Here is an 18,689-nt window from a genome sequence, read left to right on the forward strand (position 1 = left end):
TAGGCGCACTCTACGCATGTTTGCATGTTTATGTGGGGGGGGGACTTGGGGGTGTATGTGGGGGGGCGGGGGACTTTACATTTTTTTTGAACAAATTTTTTATTACCTTTACATGTGACTTTTAATTTTTTTTTGTAACTAATTCTTTTAAACTTTTTTTTCCACTTAACTTTATTGCTATCACAAAAGGGACTAACAAGCCCCCTTTGTGATAGCCAATTTTCAGTGACAGGTCCTCTTTATGGAGACATCAGGGGTCTTTAAGACCCCTTATGTCACCTAGGGACCCCCAGAGAAGCTGATGAAGCAAACACCTGCTTCACCAGCTTCTCTACGGTTTCTGTACCGGAGAGTGACAGAGGAATGCGGGAGTGATGTAACACACATCACTTCCTGCATTCCGAAGAGGAGGAGGAGATCAAACGGAGCTCGTGTACTGAGCTCCGTTCGATCTCTGGCCGCAGAGCTGCTGTGCTGGTCCCACGCTCACACCGGGCACAGTGGAGCTTGGCCGCAACGAAAGGGGGGGGCGCACACCCGCACGCATATTACAAGCGAACGGGCGTCTTTAGAGACGCCCGAACGCTTGTATGTAAACAGCCATTGCTTGCTGTTTACATTCCAGGCTGATTTCGCGCTTATGCGCGCCGCCAATCGCCGAGCACGGGCGGGGCATTATGGTAAGTTTAAAAACGCCCACCCGCATTCAAGAAGCCGCTGTCCGGCCGTTTAATTACAACGGCCGGACAGCAGATGGTTAAAGGACTTTTTGAAAATGCGTGGTGTGTTTATTTACATTTACTTTTATTCCTTTAGAGAATGAGTAGAGGGTACCAGTACCCCTTACTCATTCAAAACAGGTGAGGGGGCGGCATCGGTGTGCCCCCTTACTTAATGGGGTACCCTGATGCAAGTTAGCCCCGCTGCCCGCAGATCCCCACAACCACTGGACCAGGGTTATGGGGAAGAGGCCCTTGTCCCTTCAGCACATGGGCTGGTATGGTGCAGGGAGCAACCCCACCTTTTGAATGAGCAAGGGGTACTTGCACATACATACATACATCTTAATTAATGAAAACCTGTGCTGAGAATGATTTTAAGGTTGCCATAGATGAATACTTTTTTTTTTTAGCAAATTTGTTTATTGAAAGAAAAATTAACATGCAGAGAAATATGAATACTTTTTAACAATGCTGGTTGTCTTATTGTCTGTGGTTTAAATACTCTCTAAGTCACTGACATGGAACGGGCATACAGATCAGTAAGTCGGAGTGAAGTTACCTTTCAATCAGCTTGGCAGCCCAGCAACTAGCACTTTCAAAAGCAGAGGTCAGCAATGACAGCCCCAATATTCTCTCCATTCTCTGAATTGTTATGAACTGTAACCTATGAGAGCCAAAAAAAATTACGTTGTATTGATCTGACATCAGAAAAGTAAATAGAGCCTAGAATGTAAGAATGTGGAACTATTTAATGACTAAAACTGTTACCGTAATTTGCATGTTTCCTGATTTCCATATTTTCCACCTTTTTTGTGTCTTTTATTATGTCAGGAAGACAATTCAAATCAACAGAAAGCACATTAACACATCATGCAGCACATACCAATGCACTTTATTATATTACAGCACAAACGTGTGAACTGAGACTTAATGGTAGTGCTTTACCTATAGTTACATGTTAATTTGCATGTTTCCTGATTTGCATATGTGATGTCAGGGTGTTCCCCCCTAATGATTGCAGCCGTTATATAGGAGACATTGTACAGGTGACACCTCAGTAGTCTGTGTGTGTCAGTGCAGAGACATCAAGATGGGTTCTCAGGGGATTCTACTTCCTCTCATACTGATTTATATTCAGGGTGAGACTTCAACAAAGATGTAAATGATAGAAATTGTGTTAATATCTTATAATTTTGCTGTGTATACAGAAATGACTATTTTCTTCACCATCCTCAGGTTCCTGGGCACAGATTACACTGAGACAGATGCCAAATGACATCACTGCGACTCCAGGACAGACAGTCAGCATCTCATGTAAACCCAATATTGGTATCGGCAGCAACTACTTACACTGGTACCAGCAGAAACCAGGGCAACCTCCAACACCAATTATATATGGTGCAACCAATCTGCCGTCTGGAGCCCCAGCCAGGTTCCTTATATTCCTCCTTACCTTGGAGCCACTCCTCCGAACGATTCAGGAATCATCAGATATCAGAGGCCTTGAGACCGGAGATAGACACCATAAAGTGGCTGCCTATGCGGATGATCTTCTACTCTATGTGTCGAGCCCGGAAACATCACTTCCCAATATTTTGCAAGCATTAGAGGCCTACGGACGGCTCTCGAATTTCACTTAATATCTCAATCCCAACCATTCGGATATGCAGCCTCCGAACGTCCATCCAGTTTAAATGGGCGTCGTCTCACATTAAATATCTAGGGGTGTATATCCCAGCAGACATTAAAGACACTTTTGCCCTGAACTTCATCCCCATTCAGAAACGTATCATTTCGGATCTGAAGTCCTGAGAACACTCCACTTTTACGTGGATGGGTGTAATGGGATCTCCCGTGCCCGTCGCTTTGGGCCGCGGACCGGCCTCTCAAACCAGCGGCGTGACGCCGCTAGGAGACCGAGGCATCGCACGGCGCGCTCGGCTCCTCCCCCTTCAGGATCTCCTCCTTAAAATGACACGATTTGCTGTAGCTCGGCGTTCTAGTGTTGCGAACGTCGAGCCAGTGCAACTCGCCTACGTCCTGAGACACAGGAACCAACGATCTCTGAGGTCAGCCTCACAATTAATCTCTCAGAGCCTCTACTGCTGCCATCGGATTCTCTCATAGGGATCCTTCCCTTCAATCCACTGATTGACTTCTCATCAGCTGGCCGCTGTGACCCCTCTCCAGGATTCCCTGGAATCTCCTCTTCAGCTTACTGGAGCAGCAAAGATGGTACCAGCTACTGGACACTTAACACTCCTCAAACTGCAAGTAACCCTGCCCCCATTGTGGCTATCAATATATCAAGTGTCAGGGGTGTTTCATCTCTGCATTCTGTTTAAGTGCTAAATCATTCCTGTACTCCATTGTAAACTGCATACTTAGAGGAATAGTGCGTATCTCATTGAACTATATCTCCTTGTCACTAGTGATGAGCCGAACACCCCCGTGTTCGGTTCTAACTCGAACTTTCGAACATGAACTGTAGCCAGTTTTCGGACGGCGCAGTGCATTGTGGGATGTGCATTGTGGGAAGGGACATCCCATAATGTTCGGCGTTCGGCGAACGCTAGAACATGCAATGTTCGAGTCGAACCTATGGTCGACTGGTGCCTATCCATGGCAGCATACAAACGACCTATATATTACTGGGTTAATCTGATTTATCTTACTAATACGGCTTATAAGATTATTACTGGTGGCTTACATTATCTATGTAAAAGATTACAATACCCTTAATAAGGACTCCCATAGTGTACTGTGATTGGCATATGATGTACTAGAGGGTTCCACCATCACTCCAACACATAAAGAGTGCAAACGTGAACCCTTGACCTGAGCCAAATCACACACACAGGTGTCACGCTAACTCTGCAGCTGTGGTCCAACCTAACCTCCTGGGCTTAGGCGTTACAATGGGTCGCAATAGCATTTTAAAAATGACGATTCTGCCCAGAGTACTCTATCTCTTTCAGACGTTACCCATTACAATCCTGGATACTTATCTTAGACAGATGCGATCACACTTTTTAGCCTTTCTGTGGGCAAACAAGAGGGCATGTCTCCGCCATCAGATACTCTCCAGACCCCGAACAGCAGGAGGATTGAGCTTTCCAGACCCTGCTCTTTACTATAGAGCGTCCCACCTGGAAGGACAGTCAGGGGAGAGATGAGCACTGCTGACTCTTGAGATGTTGCTACTTTTTTTTAGCAAAATCAATTGTAAAGACAGACAATTTTTCATATCTGAACATACCTGGAACAACCTGACCACCAGGCAAACAGTATTTTAAGAAAGACATAAGCCAATAATGTCTTCTCATTTCACTAAACACTTACCTCAAAATACATCATAGCTAGAACATGGAGGTGTGCATTGCTGACACCTACTTCTGAAAATACTAACTTACGGACAGTCACACTGACCTTATATCTTCTATACATGGAGTCACTGACCAGACTAGTACTTCTTGCTGTTCATCATCTGTAAAAAAAAAATCTAAATCTCTTCATTAAAAAGGATTATTGAACACAGGAGGGTGAAATTATATTAAAGATTTAATATACAAAGTTGCCATTGTTGTGTCATCTTAAACTGAACCTGTACAAATAATAAATACACTTTAAAACTAAAAGTCTAGGACCAGATATTACATGATGACTGATGTCACCTTAATAAGGCTTTACAAACACGGAAAATTGTATCATACTTACCAGTAATTTTTCTTTCCTGGTGCCTATCCATGGCAGCATACAAACGATAAGCTCCTGGCCTTATTCCTACCCACATGACCAGTAAAATGTATAAAAAAGAGAGAGAGACTCCCCCTGCATTCTTGTAACTATGCGTCGACAAACCGGGTGGGAAGTATGCTGCCATGGATAGGCACCAGGAAAGGAAAATTACTGGTAAGTATGATACAATTTTCCGTTTTCCTGGAGCCTTCATGGCAGCATACAAACGATAAATAGCAAGCTGACAGGGTAGGCAAAAGCGATGCAAAAGAAGACATTCCATCCAGCAAAAGACGCCTGGACAGTCCGTTCCCATACATCTAATGAATGGTGAAGTGACCCCTATCTGATTATACAGACCTCTCACCTTTTAAACCGTGAAATACTGGTGATCAATTGAAAACAAGCAAACAATTCAGTATAAGTTCATATAGTGATAAAAAAGTTTTTGATAAACGTCCTCCAATCTTATAAATAACGTGCTGGTGTATCCACTATTGGTGCGTAACTTAATCTTCAGAGTGTTTCACACGAAAAAAAACCCTAGGCAGTGCTCACTCACCGCACTCAAATCCTTTAAAGCTTTTGCAGTCAGTATGAGGCAGGTATAGGATCAGAGATTTCTCTAGTCCTTCCTCCAGGAGTTTGGCCGGATGATGTTACCCAGAAATCACAAAATCTGAACTTATAATGAATTGTTTGCTTGTTTTCAATTGATCACCAGTATTTCAGGGTTTAAAAGGTGAGAGGTCTGCATAATCAGACAGGGGTCACTTCACCATTCATCACCTGCATAAAATAACCATACACTTTAATTTTTAACATTGATTATTTGTTTATCACAATTCTAAGAGACCACCAGGTCTGCAGGTTTCCTTTTTTTTACAGATTTAATTGTTTATTGATAACTCTAGAATAGAGTTTTTTCACTGTCTATTTAATCACAGTACATGTGAGTCACGGTTTTTGTTTCTAGTTAAGTAGTTTTTGACTCAGTAGAGGTCTCTAGCGCCGAAAAATTATTTTTTCAATCTGTTGGGACTTTTCCAGTCTATGATTGTGGCTGCTTTATTCTTCTGATAGCTTTTAATCGTCCCCAAACATCCACTGCCAGCAGAAGGCCCGGAGAAAGCCCGTAATGCCCCAAAAAGGCATGAGGGGAGGACCAGCTCGCCGCCCTGCAAATGGGTTCGATCGGAACACTGGCCCGCGAAGCCCACAAGGTTGTCATAGCTCACATTGAATGAGCCCACACCGCATCCGGCGGCCGCCCACATATCAGCCAAAAAGCTCTCTTTCAGTTTGTTTTTATTCTACTCACACATGCGGTGGTCCCCTACCTGAAAGCGGATGGCAGTTCTTGCAAGCGTGGTGAACGGCTCATGCCAAAGGAAGGAAGGAAGCAACTATCAGGCAGGGATTTTCAGTGAAGGGCGCACACATCAGCAGGAAAAACTCCAGAAATACATGACAGCAAAAGACAAGAGCCAAGCCCAGAAGGCCAAAGGCCGCACTCCCAAAAAATAGTATTACAATTAATTTCATTACAGCGTTGCATGACTAAATAAATGTCAGTCAAAGTACCACAGTGCTGAATACCAAAAAATGGCCTGGCCAGCAAGGGAGTGTAAACACCTGGTCCCCAAGTGGTTAATAAAAGGGTACTGTGTGATGAAATCAGTTGCGACGTTCCTAATAAGGAGCCAGTATTTCTATGCCAGGCTATGCCCAGTGCAATTGGAGCTGCAGCTATTTGCAGTCACATCAGCCTGGGTCACCGTCACCCACGGGACTCAGCCTGCAGGAGGGAGCTACGTGAGCTGGAAGTGCAGTGACTAGAATCAGTCCACTTATGATAAATGAGAATGCAAAACTGTTGCGTGCTGTTTTGGGCAACTACAATTATGCCACGGTCCACTATCAAGGTGTGTTAGACCAGATGAGCAAAAACACGCCGTACAACATGCTGCGTTGAGAGCATAGGCCCAGTGTACATTACATACAGCACAGCACACAGAGCCCAGCAGAGCAACAGAGTCCTGTGGGTAGGGGCAAGGGGCGGAGCTTATTGTTTGTATGCTGCCATGAAGGCTCCAGGTAATGGGGTTTACAATGAAGAAAAAATATAGTTGATACAATAAGGACCCATCAATTTAATTATATTTCCCCTGATAGCAGCCCATATATTAGGTTTCATAACGGTTTGGGTAGCAAGGTGTCATATGGACCTCAGACCAAAATAAATATTCAAATTAGGAAAACTTCCCAATAAATTTGTCCACAAATTACCTGATTTCATGGCTCCACCTAAATTCACTCTCTTTTGGGATCTCTCTCTGTCTCTCTCTGCAACAGTGTATACTTCAAGTTCATGAAAGATTGCCAGCCACATAATTACTGTAAATCAATTTGTGTTACGTGGAGCAATATTTATAATGAACACAAGATGGTACTATTACACTAAAATATAGAATGCAATCTACCCATGGGTCTTTTATCTTAAAAGAAAATGCAAAATGTTACACATCTCATTCATAAATATATAAAGTGAAAGTCTATTTAAAGGTAATGTACTTTGGTTTTGTACATATTATATTACAGTCAGTACAATCAAATAAAATATAATTTTGTTCTTTTTGTCAGTATAATGAAACGGGTTGCACATTTTGTCAGCCTCATATATGTTCGCTTTTGGCATGAGGCAATTGTAAATCGATGGGCTCCAAATAATGATTTGGATATGCTACAGCTTCTGAGCACTTACCCAGATGCAGACGTCAAAAAATGTGCTCTCACAGTTGCTAAGAGACACCTTTGGTATCTGTCAGAAACAAACGTAGGATTGGCTTTTTTGGGCGAACGTATTACTCAGGCTGTTAAGGAAAATATGACTAAAAATTTAGAAACCAAACCTGCAAAGAAAAAGGAAGTGAAACGATTAGAGGGTAAAAACATGGTTTTCGAAGGAAAAGACCTGAGCCATTTCGTTACTAATAAAACAAAGACGTTCTTTGCATTGTTTGGGATCCACGACGTGACAGAATACTGCAGTGATTCTCTAAGAAGCCATGTGAACGCTCTTAAGGTTGTCAATGATACCGCAGAAAGAGGAATTGCTCTGATAAAAAAGTATAACGAATCGGTCAGGGATGAACAACAAAAACAATTCTTGTTGAGGGTAGTCGAGCATCACAGAAAAATTGTCACCAAGTGAACAAAACAAGGGATTGCATCAATCAAACTTGATTAATATAACACATGTTTTGCCTATCATATTACCTATTAATCTTAGTGTATAGTTTTAATAGTATTTTAAGTTTGTGATTTCTAGTTTTCCCAATAAAAGTAATAAACATTAAAAAAAATCTTATTTTTTGCCTACTTTTACAAAACAGATCAAAGTGTGCAACCTCTAGATATTACCCAATCTTCTTGAAATTTAGCATATATATCTTTTACATCACTGAGACTCAGGGCGTAAGCAAAGTCTGCAAACATTTTACAGTTTATTTTTTGCCTTAGAAAATGAAGCACCTTAGTATATATACATACACACTATATTGTCAAAAATATTGGGACACCCCTACAAATCATTGGATTCAGGTCTTCCAATCACCTCCATGGCCACAGATGTATAAAATCAAGCACCTCGGCATACAGACTGCTTCTACAAACATTTGTGAAAGAATGGGTCGCTCTCAGGAGCTCAATGAATTCAAGCGTGGTACCGTGATAGGTTGCCAACTGTGCAATAAGTCCATCCGTGAAATTTCCTTGCTACTAAATATTCCACGGTCACCTGTTAGTGGTATTATAACAAAGCAACTGGTAACAACAGCAATTCAGCCACGAAGTGGTAGGCCACATAAAATGACAGAGCGGGGTCAGCGCATGCTGAAGCGCACAGTGCGCAGAAGTCGCACTGTGTCTGCAGAGTCAATTGCTATAGACCTCCAAGAACTCTGTCTGCAGAGTCAATAGCTACAGACCTCCAAACTTCATGTGGCCTTCAGATTGGCACAACAACAGTGCGTAGAGAGCTTCATGGAATGGGTTTCCATGGACGAGCAGCTGCATCCAAGCCTTACATCACCAAGTGCAATGGAAAGCATCGGATGCAGTGGTGTAAAGCACGCCGCCACTGGACTCTAGAAAAGTGTAGACGTGTTCTCTGGAGTGATGAATCAAGCTTCTCTATCGGCAACGCAATGGACATTTCAGGGTTTGGCGGTGTCAGAGCACATTGAAAACCAGACAAGCATAAGGTGCTAGTTAAAAATATTTTATTAGGAAAAGTGTTCACAGGAGCAAGCAAAAATTATAAAGAGGAATGAGCCAAGGTCAGGAGCCAGAGTGTGTAGTCGTACAAGCCATGTCAGGAAAACGGAGACCAGCGCTGTCAGGAACAAGCCAGGAGCAGGAATCAGAGGAGTACGTCAGCCAGGATCGGGTCATACACAGAATCAGAATACTCAGAGCAGCAGGAATGCACTAGCAGGTAAGACCACACAAGGGCAAGGTCAGATTGGACTGAATGGTTTATATATAGTGAGTGGGCTGACATCTTGCATCATAGACAGGAAATTCCCATCTGGCTCTCACAGATGATGCTCTCCTGTTTGGCCACAAGAGGGAGCCTGGGAGTAGTGAGCAACATTACAGAGTCTGCTCAGACAAAGAAGGAATCACAGGTGGGTAAAATGGCATCCAAGCCAAAATGCTGCAAACCAGTTAGTCAGGGTGGAACCCTGGCAGGCGGTTGCCAGGAGAACTGTACTTGCCTGACTGCATTGTGCCAAGTATAAAGTTGGGTGGAGGGGGGATTATGGTGTGGGGTTTTTTTCAGGGGTTGGGGTGGGCGCCATAGTTCCAGTGAAGGGAACTCTTAAGGCATCAGCATACCAAGAAATTTTGGAAATTTTGGAATGTCATGCTCCCAACTTTGTGGGAACAGTTTGGGGATGGTCCCTTCCTGTTCCAACATGACTGCACACCAGTGCACAAAGCAAGGTCCATAAAGACATGGATGAGCGTGTTAGGGGTGGAGGAACTTGACTGGCCTGCACAGAGTCCTGACCTCAACCCGACAGAACACCTTTGGGATGAATTAGAGCGGAGACTGCGAGCCAGGCCTTCCTGTCCAACATCAGTACCTGACCTCACAAATGCGCTTCTGGAAGAATGGTCAAACATTTCCATAGACACACTCCTAAACCTTGTGGACACCTTCCCAGAAGAGTTGAAGCTGTTATAGCTGCAAAGGGCGGGCCAACTCAATATTGAACCCTACAGACTAAGACCGGGATGCCATTAAAGTTCATGTGCGTGTAAAGGCAGGCATCCCAATACTTTTGGCAATATAGTGTATATATATTTGACACTGCACTAAGTTATATTTCTGTTATAAATGTGCACATTGTAGTATATTGTTTTGTAAGTTGCATTTTTTGTTCACTATTTGGAAGGAGAGGATAGCGCGGCACATTTTGGTTTTACGCAGTATACAAATGATGACTTCTTATTCTTCTGATCTTCTGATATTTATACGTATTTCCAGTTAGTGGCTAACAAAGTATTGAGCTAATGTGCTGGAATAACAGCCAGACCATTTGCATTTTCAGAAATAAATCACCACTCGTAGCCTCTGTATTTCTTTTATAATGGGTTTATTTCATGGAGTTTGATAACTGTGTAAATGTTAAACTTGATCATTTCAGAATTTTAAAGGAACCGTTTTTAGGCTGGGTTCACTCCTAGGCGTACGGAATATGCGCGTGTGCGTTTTGTGCCGTGCGTTTTACAGCAATTTGCGGTAAAAGAAACGCGCGTTTCCGAGGGCTATCCGGCTGTATCCTAATGGATACATGCGGCAAATACGCCCCAAAGAAGCTCCTGTACTTCTTTGGGCGTAGGGCGTTTAATTGCGCGTTCCTACACGCTGTAAAACGCCCAGGTGGGAACCATGCCCATAGGCAATTATTGGTTTTCACATGTTGAGCGTTTTACAGCGCATAGGAATGTGCTGTAAAACGCCCAGGTGTGAACCAGGCCTTAGAGAAATACAAGGGCAGTCATTGCTGATAACATTTTGAAAAACTAGTCTAATACTTATAAAGCTGAAAGTGACTAACTGTGAAGAGCACTGAAGTTCAGAACTTTTCTAACATTCCCTTGTCCCCCCCCATAAATCAGGTGTCTCACACAGCTTCATGTTCTGCCCTAATTAGGATCCAGTACTGGATGGAGGGGATCTATCTGCAGCCCAGGCTGTGGAAGTTTTCTTGATGGAGGGAGATTGCGAGTTGGTGAGGGCTTTTAAGTTTTCCAAAGTGAACATGTGGTTGGGTTTCCTCGTCATCACACCAGGTCATGCTAGGTCTTCCAATTTGAGGAAGTCTTTGATGACTGCTAAAATTAAGTGTGTTGCTGGTGAGTGTCTCCCTGTCTGTGGATGTATGGGAGACTTTTCGCAACTGTTGATTTACTACTGTGTGTCATGACTTTGGGCCCCATGTATAAAGCAGTGGTATTGCCTTACAATGTCCATAAAACTGCTTAATATAAGAAATAAAAATACACTACATATTTGTGATGTCTTCCTTAAATATGTGCAATGTGCTCTGCTTGCTTTGAAATGCAAAAACAAGCAGAGCACCGCTTACAACAGTGAATGGGAAAAAAAAGCTGGTTGAAGGAGAACACGTCATGTTCTTAGGTGAAATCATGTGAATTGTGAAAAATCATGCGATCAGCCACTTCCTTATTCAACGATTTCTATCTGCACCATCTCTCTGGGGTCTGCTTTTTATTAATGGGATGTAAAATAAAAGCTTCAGTGTAAGCTAACCACAACAAAAACCCCACTTTGTGTTGACTAAGTGACATTTTTGACCACTCCTCCGTGTATAATTCCATCAGTCGCAGGGTGGTTGAGGGTTTCCTTGCATAAACCGCCTTTGTGCAAGGCAAACAACATTTCTATGGGACTCAAATGAGGGTTTTGACTATGCCAGTCTATAACTCTCAATTTCATCTTTTTAAGACATTACTTCATCTCAATTTGTGTTGAAAGATCAATTTATGGTACAACTTGCTCTCACCAAGCACCATTAATATGATTCAAAATTCATAGTTGACTCAATTACTGCAAACTTTCCAGGCCCGGCAGAAGCAAGGCAAACCCCTTCACATCACATTTCCCCCATAATGCTTTACACTTGATTTGAGGTTCTTCTACTGAAATGTTAAAAAAATTGCTGAAAGACCCACAGTTAGTGGAATTGATCCATCAAATCAAAATTTTTAAAATACATTGAATTCTACAACCCATAGTTAGCAAAGTTCCATGGTTCCATGTCCATGGATGTCCTTAGGTATTTGTACATGGAACAATTACCTGCATATTGGGAGAGATGCTTGGATCTCTCTGCATCTCTCCTGATCTGTAACACGTGAACAGCCAGTGACAGATGCAGCCATTGTCAGCGTGTCATTTAATTGAATGGGCACAGTGGCCACATCTGTACATGCACATTTAGAATTCCTGCCACAAGAATCTGCAGGTTCTTGTTGTAGGAATCCCCAGTGGCATGTTTGATTGCTGTGTGCATGAGACCTTAATAAATGACTTGTAACTCCAGCCCCCAGAGGTTTGGGTGGGCAAACTGGATACATTTGGCCATATAGTTTGCCTGCTCAGAAAACTGTGAATGGCCTGGGTTTAGGATAAACTCATGGTCAACCTTAACCCAAAGCTCAATCCTACTTAAAACCATATGGTTGGTGCTAGAAAGAAATCTTGAGTGAATTAAGACCAACTGTAGACACCTCTGGGGAGTTACAATTAATGCGGAGGCTGGTACAGGAGAATACTGTGCAGCTGCGATAGAAAGAATCATTTGTTGCTATACTAATCTACGAGTGTTACAATTGTTCATAGCAGGGGAGGAAAGAAAGTGAAATGTTTTATCACAACCCAATGTAGCCTGAAGGTATGATTTACTAATGTGTGGCCTACAGTGAACTAACAGTTCAGTTTACTACAGAAAACTAGAACATATTTACTAAATTATAAAGAAAAGTAAAGTGCACCTGAGCTCACCTAGAGCCCACTACATGTATCAGGGTGGGCAGGAGCAGTTCAGAGAAAGTCACCAGAAAAGGGAATGCTGTAGGGGGTAGGCAACCTTGGCACTCCAGCTGTTGTGGAACTACATGTCCCATGAGGCATTGCAAGACTCAGGCATGACTCCCAGAGTCAAGGCATCATGGAATTTGTATTTTCACCACAGCTGGAGTGCCAAGGTTGCCTGTAGGCATTGTTGAAATGTCCCTTTACCATTAACTCTGATATATTATTACAAAAAACAAGGGCTGAAAACTGGCAATTTTATACATTTTCTGAAAGATACACTTGTACTTGGTATTGTAAGTTACTTCTGGTCTTATTAATTTTGTGATTTGGGTTCTGTGGGCCATTAGCAGTTATATATATATATAGAGGGCTCGAAAAATCCACTCGTCCACTTGTCTGTGACGAGCAGACAGTGGAGCCCGACGAGCAGCTTCCCTGTGACAGGAGATCAAAGGGAGTTCAGTATACGAACTCCCTTTGATCTCGGTAGCAGCATTTGCCCTGTGATGTCACAGGAAACATGTGACCAGGAAGCAGGAAATAGTGGGCAGCAAACTCTGAAGAATTTAGAGCTGCTATACAGTGAGAAGGAGGCTGCAAGCAGATCACACGTTTTTATATATATAAACACAAACATTCAACTTGTCAAAATATTTGAAAATTGTGAAATTTATCCTGTATGATGGCGGCATCAGTCAGTTATTAAAAAACATGGTGTGGTACTGAAATATCTGAGACAGTGATATTTGCATGCCTACTGTTTTACATAGAGGTTCTCTGAGGTTATTTCCCTGAAGATTTTATGAGATATAAACAGCTGGAAATCATTGATCTGTGTATGTGACAGTCTAGAGACCTCAAAATGATTCTGGTGACATATCTGCTCTGTGTCTTTTACCTTTATATACAAGGTATAGTATTGTATTATAACTCTTCATTTACTTTTACAGCTGATAATACATTTAGACAAGAAGTCAGAGTATCATAAAGCATTACATCAGTTTTACCAGAACACTAACATTTGGAGAATGCTTTACTTTGGAACAAGGTGGCATTTCTCTTCCGAATAAAGAAGATTTGAAGTTTATAACTCCTTCACTTGGTGTATTCAGCAATTATTAATTTCTCTATAAGCAATCGCTTAATATCTGCTTTTGAAGATAAATAGTGTTGACTCAGCTTTCCAACCATCTACTGAATACAGGGATAGGAATATTAACCCTTACATGTAGATCATTCACACTCTTATAACATCATTGTGTTTGTTCAGATTCCTGTGGTCAGATTGTGATGACTCAGACTCCGGAATACATTGTGAAATCTCCAGGAGACACAGTTACCATCTCATGTACATCCAGCGAAGATCTTTACCATCCTGATGCAAAATATATTACTTTAGATTGGTACCAACAAAAGTCGGGACAACCTTTAAGTCTTCTGATCACTAAAGCAACAGAACAATATACCGGGGTCCCAGAGAGGTTCAGTGGATCGGGTTCTGGAACAAATTATCATCTCACAATCCAAGGAATGAAAGAAGAAGACGAGGGAAATTATTACTGTTTGCAATTCAGAAAGTGGCCACTCACACAGTGATACGCAGCTCTACAAAAACGTACTTCCTCTATTATTTGTAATTGTTCTATAAAATGTCAGAGCTGAAAAACAACCCCATGCAGCAAATAGGGCCACTTCCTTTTATGTGAGAAATATTTCAACTCCAGGTAGATAAAAGCTGATTAAATGTTCCTTTATGTAAAATTAGTGTAAGCACCTAGATCTGTCTTAAAATCAGTCTTTTATTATCATCAGCACTGCAAATGTCTCATACTGTCAATCTACCTTTCTCACCATACTTACAGTAGGGCAGAGCAGAGAGACAACCTCATCATTGTGCTTCTGCTCTCTCATAGCCTAATATCAGACAAGTTGTATCGCCAAACTGCAGAAGAGAAAATATAAGGGCACCATACTCGCTATGTTATCTGATAGGTGCACCTAGATCACAAGACCTTCTTAAGAACATTCTCAATAAAGAAAAGCAGTGGGTTCTGTTGGGAAAATATATGGCTGGTAGAAATGTAGCTAATGCAAACTGGCTACCATCGGCCAGTAGAGGTTTTGGGGCTTCAGTATCGCCCCTGACTATACACACTTTAAAGGTATGGGATACAGTAAACAAAAAGGGAAAATTGGTTCCTAATATATCTCCTCTAGTACCAATTGGTGGCTTTCCCTGGTTCCTACTGGGTGAGCACGTATGGTATTTGTGGACTTCAGCGGTGGATGGGGATGTTCATCTAAGTACATTTATGCGAGGGAATTCTCTCATCCCATTGGAGAAATTGAGGGGAAAAAGGGCACATTCTCTTTAGATGCCTGGCGCTATTTACAACTCAGTAATTTCTTTCGAGAACATGTTAGTTCTATTAGGCCCCTTGGGTCATTAACCTTTTCTGAAAAATTATGCGACTTTAGGTCTCCCCCTAGTCGCTCTCTATCCCTATGTATAACATGTTATTGCAAGTAAACTCAAAAGGTTCTTTGTACTTTATAAGGGAATGGGAGAGAGATATGGGAGTGACATTTACGGACGTACAAAAGGACCAAATCTTGGCCCATGTCTATACTTCTGTAGATTCCAGAGCTCAAGAAAGCATATATAAGGTGCTTACCCGGTGGTACCAGGTCCCTATTCTTTAAGGAAAATATATCAAAAGGTCTCTCCTCCTGTTAGAGGAACTGTGGTTTACAGGGTACATATTTACATGTTTGGTGGGAGTGTCCGAAGCTTAAGCCTTTTTGGCAGAATATTAGGGAACAAATACAGATTGTTTTGGGCGAGACTCTTCCGTTTGCTCTGGAGGTCTTTTTGCTACATTTGATGCCTGTTTCAAAGGCTAAATATAAAGCTACAGTTTTGCCTCATCTTCTAACTGCTGCAAAGAGGTTAATACCGAGATTCTGGAAGAGTCAAAAGGTTCCTACTAGAGCAGATTGGGTAAGGCAGGTTAATTCTATCATGGAATCTGAAAAGTGGATAGCAATTGGTAAAGAGAATCATGATGAGTTTTGTAGTATATGGGATAGATGGATTAACTATACTTCTATGGACCGTTAGGGTGAGAAATATGATGTATGGTTTGAATAGGAGGGGATTTGTTTTTATTTTTGCAAGTTTTGTTTTGTTTGTTTATATTTTATTGAGTTAGTCTTCTTTATATTTGTTCAGATGACATTGGAAATTTATTCAGGAAATATTCCCCCTTTCCTTAGGCTTGTTTGTGTGGATATGTATACATTGTTTATGTTTCTGATTGCATAAAGATAAAAAGATTTATAAAAAACCCAAACATTCTCAATATTTTGGCACTATGTATTTACCTAAACGTTCACTCCATTTACCTTAAAGGCATAGTTAACCTTTTGCAAAAATATCAATAAATACACACACATTAATAAAATAAAAAATGAGCATTTACTGATTTTTTTGCATGAGTCTACAACGCATTGCAACTGTCATCAGGGATCATGTTTGCCATGCTCTTGCTCCTGCAGACTCTTCCTCCCATTCCCTATCTGTACTGAGGTTTCGGCAAAAGGACAACTGGAAGTATGAATGGACAATATCACCACACTTGTAGTCCATGGTGGCAGCCAGGACTTGAAGTCTCTGCATTCATAGATCCTATCAAAGGATCTGTGAATGCATGGTATGACAGGAGTTATGAAAGGAGCCTGTGGGGAGATGAACCCCATGATTCTGGACAGCTTGGATTTTTTATACAAGTTTGATATATTGTAATTAATAAATAACATATTTCAAATGTAAATTAATATTACTACTACTACTACTACTACTACTACTACTACTACTACTACTATTACTACTAATAATAATAATGTATCATTTCCTTTAAATTTGCTATTCACAGGTCACAGTGAGCCAGAATACAAATTATATTTCAGCCCTCTCAGGAGATATGATCACCTTCACTTGCAAGACCAATTCTGATATCATCCACAAACTCAACTGGTATCAATTCAAAGCAACGCTCTCCAGCACTTACTCTCTTTTGGGCAATCAACCGAAACAGTGGAATCTCGGAGTGGATTATAGGATCTGAAATAAGGGCTTTTTACAATCAGTGGAGTGAAAAAGGAAGGGAAACATAACAATAATAATAATATGAACTTCATTTTAGACACCCCCTCACGCTGTGGTGTAGAGCTGTGCAAAAACCTCCTTGCTCCTCCACTTATCATTTTCAATGTTTATTGTGAAAAGGAAGCTATAGCTGTATACATTTTATTAACTAATCATAGTCAGTCACATGTCCATCTGTCTGGCCTTAGGTGTTCGGGTGAATCAAGCTCCAATTTGCACACAACTTAATAAGTATTGATTCCCTCACCCAAAGTCCTGTAGAGTTTTAATCAGAGACAGAAGGGGGTTGATTTACTAACCTTATAAACACGCCACAAACAAGTATACACCTCTGTAGTGTGTTCCCTCCCAGCATGATCTATTGGTGGAATCTAGACACCTTTGTAGTGTGTACACACCCAGCAGGTGTGTTGTGCACGAATTGCAAGCGATGTTGTGTAAATTAGCTCTATGTTGTGTTGCTTGCGTTGATGAATGCAGGAATGTAAATGTATGAGCTAACCATTTTTGTCTAAACTGTGAAGCAGCATTATATATGCATCATGTGCATGATTTTTCCATATATGGCATTAGTGGAAATATGCTTTTAGAGACTTTTTGGTTGATAAATATGTTTTGCTGTGTGAAAATCACACGCACCTGGTGCGTGCGTGTGTTTAGGTTAGTAAATCACCCCCAAGGAGTCTCAATGCAAACAGCATGTTGAGCTCTTTCTTGATTAAAGCCATTACACTTTTATAATCTAGTGTTTGTAAAAACATCAAAAACTTATGAAAACCTAATGAAAACAATGATATTTTTTTTTTGAAGGACATTTCCACCTTTGCAAGTGATTGCCTTCAACATCATAGTGTGAAGTTGCAATTGCACTGTCCTGCGAATGGGGTGGATGCTGTCCATGGTGCTGTTCCTTCCCATGTTAAAGGAGAACTATGAGGTGAGTGCTTTGCACTCAGCCTCATAGTTCTAGCCGACCTGTGACAGTGAAACTGCCTCAGGTCGGCTCAGTAGATCGGGAAGTGAGCGAACACATACCGGCGTTCGCTCACTTCTCGATCCTGTCACGGCGTTCTGCTGTGACAGGGGAGGGGCTGGATTCCCCCCTCCCCGCTCCTATCCTCCATCGCTGACTGGCGGAACGGACGGGGGAGGGGGCGTGTGTACAGCTGGATCTGCCTCTAGATAGGCAGAGCCAGCTGTCACTCACGCAGCTGGGTGGATCCAGGCATAATTGTTGGGATCCGCTTCAGCTGCGGTGTCTCAGTATACCGCTAGCTGTAGCTCGTGGTATACTGAGCCTAGGGTGACTAGTTTGTGTCCTCCCGTTACCCTAAGGAGAACTATGGGGAAAAGCCCTAACCCCATAGTTCTCCTTTAATCTACAAAATTGAAGCAGGGATGCACATTTTTAAATCAGTAACATAAAATTAAAGGATTGTAAATTGGATTGTACTATAACTACAACTGTTCTGCACCATGTATGAAGTGTAACCCATACACATTATCTCCTAAAATATAAAAAAATATTAAACATGTAATAATATTAAACAACAAATACATATGTATGTAGCAAAGCAAAAGGGGACATTAGTAAACGATTGTATTTGTCTTTCCTAAGACATCTGAACAGCAATGTAATTTCCTGCTGTGCCCCCTTGATTTCGGTTTTGATAATCTCCTGAAATTTCAACATATGTCTATGAACATTTTTTTTCAGGTTTCTCTGTATTTAAGTTAATTAAATTAAAAACAGTTCTCTGAATTGAATGTATAGTAGATTTGATCATATTTTCTTACTTTATTATTGTTGGGACCATCAAATGTTTTTATTTTATAATATTTATATTTTTTTAAGCAGCCTTAGACAAAGCTTTTAACTTTCAACTAGAATTTAACTAGAATTTTCAATTAAATAATAATAATATTG

At 41.4% G+C, this 18,689-nt stretch overlaps 1 long non-coding RNA gene across 1 annotated transcript; it reads left to right on the top strand.

The window, feature by feature from the left end:
• The first annotated feature begins 13,435 nt into the window (after positions 1 to 13,435).
• On the top strand, positions 13,436 to 13,895 carry LOC108802236. The gene is made up of 2 exons (XR_001942208.1): positions 13,436 to 13,505; positions 13,865 to 13,895. It is a non-coding gene; the product is annotated as an uncharacterized LOC108802236 (long non-coding RNA).
• Positions 13,896 to 18,689: the final 4,794 nt, after the last annotated feature.

Source organism: Nanorana parkeri, unplaced genomic scaffold, assembly GCF_000935625.1.
Source record: "Nanorana parkeri isolate BGI_ZX_2015 unplaced genomic scaffold, ASM93562v1 scaffold2740, whole genome shotgun sequence".
NCBI classification, from domain to species: domain Eukaryota; kingdom Metazoa; phylum Chordata; class Amphibia; order Anura; family Dicroglossidae; genus Nanorana; species Nanorana parkeri.